Below are 6975 nucleotides of genomic sequence, written 5' to 3'. Positions count from 1 at the left end.
GGCGGCTGATCCGGCCCCTCCGCACACGGGGGCCGCTCGCGACCTGCCCAGTGACTTTGGGACCAGCCAAGATCCCACAGCCGGGGGGCCGGCTTTCCAGCGGGGCGATCCGGCGGCTGATCCGGCCCCTCCGCACACGGGGGCCGCTCGCGACCTGCCCAGTGACTTTGGGACCAGCCAAGATCCCACAGCCGGGGGGCCGGCTTTCCAGCGGGGCGATCCCGCGTGCAGGTGTGCTGGCGGGGGACGCGTCAGAGGTCTGGGTCCGGGACGGCAGCTTTCCTGCGGCGCTCCCCGGGAGACCTGCCCCCCTGGCCTGGTGTGCTACCCGCTGAGGGCATGGGGCTTGAAGCCCGCTTCGTGGACATGGCTTGCCCCTTCCGCCCGCTCCTGCCGCCATATGGCTGAGGGCAGGTGAAACCTGGGGGCCCCCGAGCCTCCGGGCTGATGCCTGCCAGGGGCTCTGGAAATATCGGAAGCCCTTGGTGCGGGTGGAGGATGTTTGCCCGTTGTAGGGCCACTTGTGGTGTTGGACTGACTCGTGTATTTGGTTTTGATTTGGCTGGGAACACGAAACATTTCTTTCTTTCTTTTTTTTTTTTAAAGGGCTGTGGGCTGCCAGCCACAGGGTGCACCTTGCCCAGCTGGGCCTGTGACTCTTAGACCCAGGGTCCCCCAGCTGCAGACAGTGTGTCCCTGCAGTATGTCTCCTGGTGCCTGGACCCAGCTGGGTCCCAGCTGCCAGTGCTGGGTGTGCGTGAAACCCCTGGGGTAGGGAGATTGCCGCAGATGTCCCCCTGAGTCGCGGTGGGGTTCACGCACCCTTGAGACTGGGAGATCGCGGCAGCTGTGTCTCCCAGTCCTGGAGGTGCACGGGGTGCCGTTGCGGCTGGGAGCCTTTCAGCCAAGGGGCTCCCAGCAGCAAGAGCTTGCTTCTTGCTGATGCAGGGGGAGCCTGGGATTGGGCTCCCCCTGCACTGGCAATAAGGCACGATGGGATCTAATACAGCGTGCCTCCTGCCATGCATCTGTGGCATGGCAGGAGGCGCAATTCACACAGTCACACTTCCTTCCGTGCCACACATGCATGCCAGGAGGCACAATTGAGGGATTGTACATTAGATCCCATTGCTGGGGCCAGGGCCATACATTAGATCCCATTGCACCTTTACTTGCACATGTGGAGGGGAGTTTATCATCACACAATTCACTGGTTAATCTGGCAATAAATTTAGACTGGCCACTTGCAAAGTAATTAGCACAGGATAAAAAGAGCCACCCAGCTGTAAAAATCAGTGCTTGACAATGTGAAACAACTCTAGGGCTGGTTTCTATCTTGCTTTCATTCAAATGTGCAAGCAAGGCCCAGAGATGAGAAAACAAGACAGGAGCCTGAGTGCATGCAGGGCCTGATTCTCTTCACTAAGTGTCCAGTCCTCTGGCAACAGGCGAGACTTGGGCAGAAAAAAAACAAACAGGAGGGCATTGCAAACAGGCAAGCACTAGGAAACCTGTCTTACTGGAGCAGCCTGCAGGGTTTACAGATTTACAGAAGTTTAGGGCTGGAAGGGACCTCATGAGATCATCGGGTCCAGCCCCACTGCTCTGGGCAGGAAGCGCTGCTGGGGTCAGATATGACCCCAGCAAGGTGTGCATCCAGTTTCCTTTTGAAGATCTCCAGGGTAGGCGCCTGCACCACCCCCAACTGGGTTAAGCACCTTCCTTTCCAGTTACAGAAGACACCTAAGTATTCACTTAGCCTGTGTGAAACTGTACATGACTGTGTGGTTGAAGACTTAAGGATGCGCCTACATTCACAAGGCAGCAGCCTGAAGGTTGTTCCTTCAGCTTCAGCACTAACTGATCACTTGGCTGCTGTGAGAGCATCAGTGTTAATGTTACCAACAGGTAGCTTTTGGCATTGGATTTCCTATGTTTTTCATAGGAATCCATAGGAAATTTAATCAAGGATCAGACCTGGAATCTCCAGGGCTTTTTAGCTAAGGTGATTGGAAAAAGATTTCACCTAGTGACTGTGGCTAGATTCCACTGAAGCCCTGTCAAAGAATTCACTTGCCTCTAATGAAAGCTGCCAAGAGATCTCAGTCCCCCTGGAATGAGGCCTCCTGAGAACTGAGAGAAATGGGCTCCCTAATCTGCATTAAAACCTAGAGCTTTGGCTTTGACATGTGATTAGGCACCTTCACATTACTTGATGCTATCTGAGCACGCGGCAATCCTGTCTTGATTAAACAGTGGTCACAGTACTAACTTGTAACTGGTATCCTAAACCCTTTTAAACTTTATTTAATAGTGTCATATTCCCCAGGTTTGACACAGTAACTTGTCACTGCTGGTATTGTTTAACCAAACCCATTTAATATAGGTAGTGTTAAATGTGGTATGCTTCTTCATTATGTATCATGTGTTAACCTGTATAATTCCTCACAAAATGCTGCCATTTTGCTTGTCTGAATAATTTCAGTGATCTCAGGGGTGCCAAACTCATCCTGGTCCCAGGTCAGATCTGGACTGTGGGGCTCCTTGCAGGCCACATCTCGGAGGGTAAGGAGGTGAGTGCTGGTTGTAGGAAACAGCTGTTGCTTGCACCCCTTGCTGATGTGAGCCCAATAGGGCTCCGTGTCCCAGACTGGCAGCAGGTCCATGAATTCCTGGGATGCTGTTTGTTCAGGGAGTGCTGAACAGCTGATGTCTTCTACAGAGCACACCCACTGGGACAGGGTGACTTCCTGCAGGGCACAACCCGGTGGCACAATATTCCTTCCCCTTCTCTGGATCTCCAGTGCCACTGATCCAGCGGTTAAAATGTCATGAGAATTTAACCAAATTCACAAATAAATAATTTTTTAAAAAAGTATTTATTTCCCCCTCTACCATTTCTTCCCTTCTCTTACTAAACCTAACAGTGTAATCGTTATAAGGGGGAGCCCCCATTCCCAGTCCAGGCGTGCAATTGGTTCAAGTTACAAATTCAACCGTAGATGTAGGTGCCTGATAGATGGGGGTGGAAGGCTTGGGATTCCCTAAAGCCACTGAATGAGGCCTCTGAAAGGACAGAGTTTCTCTTTGTTTTCTTTGTAATTGCATTGTGGAACTCATTGCCATCAGATGTTGTAGAAGCTGTCAGTTTAGCCAGATTCAAGAAAGGGGTGGGACAAATTCTTGGAGGAAAGATGCATCAGTAGCTATTGAGCACAGAAGTTAGGGGCACAGCCTCTGAATCAACTGCCTAGACCTTAAATGCTGGAGACTGCAAGTGAGAGAAGTGGCAAAAAACCCTGGTCATCCCCAGTTCACTCTCCCTTTCACCATCTACTCTTGGCCACTGTCTGACACAATACTGGGCAAGATGGACCTATGGTTTACCCAGTAAATGGCAGATCTTATGTAGAGGGCTTATAGGAATCTGTGCAGTGAGGAATGAACAGGGGGCTGGTTATACTGACACTGTAACTCTCATCCAGTCCCTTTATTAGACACTGGCCACTTTCCAGGCTCAGGCTCAGGAAACAAGCAGTTTTACAAATGGAAGATGCTAAGAGCCCTATTTCCTGCTGCCTATGCATCAGTGCAGGGATTGTCATTTTATGCATTTCATTCAGGGATGCCTCATTCAAACAGGGCCCAGTTCTGACCAGGGGCCTGCAGGCAGTCCCACAATACAAATACTAACAATACTTCCATTCCCTGGCTGTGAAGGGTGACCACAGCTGCGACACCATCTCAGCTCATTCCCTCAAACCTCAGTGAACTGACACACACACGACACCTTGCATAGCGGTAATGATCTATTGTGTTTATGCTGGACACTTGCCCTCCTCTCAGAGGTAGACAGGCAGGCTTATTTGCTTCTCAGCCCAGACACACAGCTGGGTGGTGAAGGGCTTCATTCACTTTCACGAGGCAAGAGGAGCAGGAGAAACCAAATAGGGAGGAAGCTGACTGAGTATGGGTAGATATTCCTTACACCGTGGGGCACCTCCAGGGGCATGGAGGTGTAGGTGGATCTAGAAGGGTGAGGCAGTGTGAAGAGCAGAAGCAACAGAGCAGGTGGTAGCCTTAAGTAGCAGAGGGTTGGGAACTGCGTAGCTCCCCTGTGTTCTGCTGCTGCCAAGGTGCCTCAGGGGGTGTGACTGGCAAGAAGCACTGCACAGTGAAGTAATCAACAGTGGCAATAACAAGCAATTATAGTGATTGTTGTTATCATCTTCACTCGCTGCTCTTATTCTAATGAGGGCCACAAGGAGCATGAATTAATAGCCATAAGGCAGTTAAAATACATGTGAGACTTAGATGCTAATTTTAATAATGATAATGCTAGTAATGAACAGTTAATAAGTCTAATATGAATGATAACAACAACACCCATCCCTGCATGAGTCCCTGCGGAAGCTGAAGCAACCAGTCTGGCCTCTAGTAGGACAAAGAGGTGAACAGGACCCATGTCCTAGGGGAGACGTGGGGTGGCACTGGCTTAGGTTGCTCCAGTGGGGGTCAACCTTTTTGACAGGTGTGCTACAAGTTACCCTGACACCCTCCCCAAGTACCACTCTGCTTCCCTCCATCTTCCTGATCTGCTTTCTGCTTCCCACCTTGTGCTCCCTGCCTGAACTGCTGCTCTGTTTTCTGCAGTCTGTTGTTGCGCTGCCTGCCTTTTCCCTGATCTGCTGTGTACCATGTACAGAGGCTACCTGTGCCACTTGCAGTACACGTGCTGCAAGTTGGCCACCCCGGCCATCTACCCTCGTCTCAAGCAAGGGTCTAATTCAGCATCTCCTGGACTTTATCTCCCATCCTTGCTGTGGCAGTAGGGACCCACAGGCTGCTGTACTGAGTACCAAAAGAGGTGAGAGAGCAGCACATGGTTCTAATGACTAGTGTGGGCAATACAGCCCCACAGTTCAGGGCATCCATTGATTGCAAGCCAGCTCCTCTTCTCTCACAACATACGAACTAATTGGCTTAGTAGCACTGTGAATTTGCCCTGTGTGCTGAAGAGTTGGGGGCAGGGATGGACCATCAGCCTTCAGAGACTACAGATCTTGGATGCAAAGTCCGTGTGTGGAGCCCTCAGAAATGCCAACTCAAGTGAACCTGGAGTCTCGGTGATTCCACGACTTCCACCCAAACCTGCAAACTCTCCAGGAACGTGGAGGAGACTGGTAGCATGACTTGGCTCCTGAATGGGCTTGGAGAAGAAAACAAAGCAGACCTCATTCCCTCAATTGCTCCCACCTTTTTGCTTTCCTTTGGAAAGTCTCCTGAGGTGGGGGGTGAGGAAGGAAGCATGGAGCCTTTGTTCCTCTGGACATTTTTAAAAGATTCATAGATTCATAGATGTTAGGGTCAGAAGGGACCTTAATAGATCAAGTCTGACCCCCTGCATAGGCAGGAAAGAGTGCTGGGTTTAGATGACCCCAGCTAGATTCCTATCTAACCTCCTCTTGAAGATCCCCAGAGTAGGGGAGAGCACCACCTCCCTTGGGAGCCCATTCCAGACTTTGGCCACTCTAACTGTGAAGTTCTTCCTAATGTCTAGTCTAAGGGAGATGTCTAACCCCTCACATCTCTTTTTGTGATATTTTTAAAGGTACAATGACACTGTAGTTAGGCCACTAACCTAGTACTCAGGAGGCCTGGATTCCAGTTCCTGGTCTGCCACAGATTGCCTGTGTGACCCCAAGCAAGTTGCCTAGCCTTCCTGTCCCTCCGTTCCCTTTCTGCACACTAGGAACAAGTGTCTGAGTCTCCCTCACAGGGGTTTTGGGAAGATAAGTGTATTAAACTTTCTGGATAGAATGGGGCATAGCTATATCCCATTCTATATAATAAAATATAATTATATATATTTAAATAATAGTAGTAATAAAGATGTTCAGATCGACACTGGGAACACAGGAGTGCTGGAAAGAGATGGTGTTTGGTGAGGCTTTAGTTACTTGCTCAGGCTCAGAGATGCTGTGTGTTCTTCCTGTGGTCACTGAGGAGAGTGGGGGCGGCAAGAGCAAGGAAGAAGAGGACAGGTCTGTGTGGTGCAGCCTCGTGACTGCCAGTCCTAGCTGGTTGCTGATGGATGGTTCTCTCCAGCAGATAGACTTGCTTTGCTTGAGGTGACTGAGCAAACGACGTAGGAGGCAGAAGACAAGATGCTCCTCTTACACGGCCACATTGTGGTAAAATCACAGAAAAGCTTCCTCTCCGCAGCACAGCCACTGGATGAAACACCGATAGCCACAGGAACAAAAGTGCAACAGTCACAACTAGTGACAGCCCTGGAGGGACTTAGGATGAACATCAACACGGCCCAACATCTCCCTGCAGGCGCCAAGCTCCATTGGCCGGCACAGGAAGTTTGAACCGCCTCCGAACAGGGTCAAGTTACCAGGCCTATTTGTCATCCTTCAGGGGCGTGGGCCAGGCCCAGGACGCCGGACAGCACCCACAGACCCTCAAAAGCGCCCAAGGAGCCAGTGGACACTGCCCAGTGATACTCTGCTCAGGGACGGGAGCGAAGTAGGGCAAGGAATGCGGCCCTGCTAAAGTTACCAGGCAGTTGTAGTATTAAAAAAAAAAATAAAAAATCCCCCCCCCATTTCGTGTTCCAGGTCAAATACCCCGGACCCGTTCCAAGTCACCTGGACTGGGCAGAACGCAATCCTCCCGAAACCACATGGCCGGAGCAGGCAGAACTCAGTCCCTCTCACCCCCAGGCATGGTAGCAGCCTGCCGCCATCCTCCTCCCGGCCGCCCAGCCCGGGGCCCTGGCGGGCGTCCCCCCCGCCCGGACTCGGCGCCCCGGGGGCTACGGGCCAGCGCCCTCCCCGCCCGATTCTCGAGTCCGGGACCTCAGCCCACCAGAGGTCGAGAAGCAAGACTGCAAACACCGGGCGCCAACGCGGAGGAAACGTCCAGACTCGAGAAGGCCAGGCAAGGTGCGAGGCCGCAGGCTGAACA

The 6975-nt window shown here is 51.8% G+C and overlaps 1 protein-coding gene across 1 annotated transcript in view; it reads left to right on the top strand.

The window, feature by feature from the left end:
• Positions 1-211: 211 nt before the first annotated feature.
• Positions 212-6975, top strand: part of SMARCD2 (SWI/SNF related, matrix associated, actin dependent regulator of chromatin, subfamily d, member 2) — a 36922-nt gene continuing 30158 nt past the window's right edge. The window contains exon 1 of the mRNA XM_025195496.1: positions 212-231. The gene's annotated coding sequence lies outside the window, so the exon portion shown is untranslated. The remainder of the gene's footprint in view (positions 232-6975) is intronic.

The sequence above is a fragment of the Alligator sinensis genome, unplaced genomic scaffold (assembly GCF_000455745.1).
Source record: "Alligator sinensis unplaced genomic scaffold, ASM45574v1 scaffold1756_1, whole genome shotgun sequence".
NCBI classification, from domain to species: Eukaryota; Metazoa; Chordata; order Crocodylia; family Alligatoridae; genus Alligator; species Alligator sinensis.
This window is presented reverse-complemented; position numbering and strand designations above follow the sequence as displayed.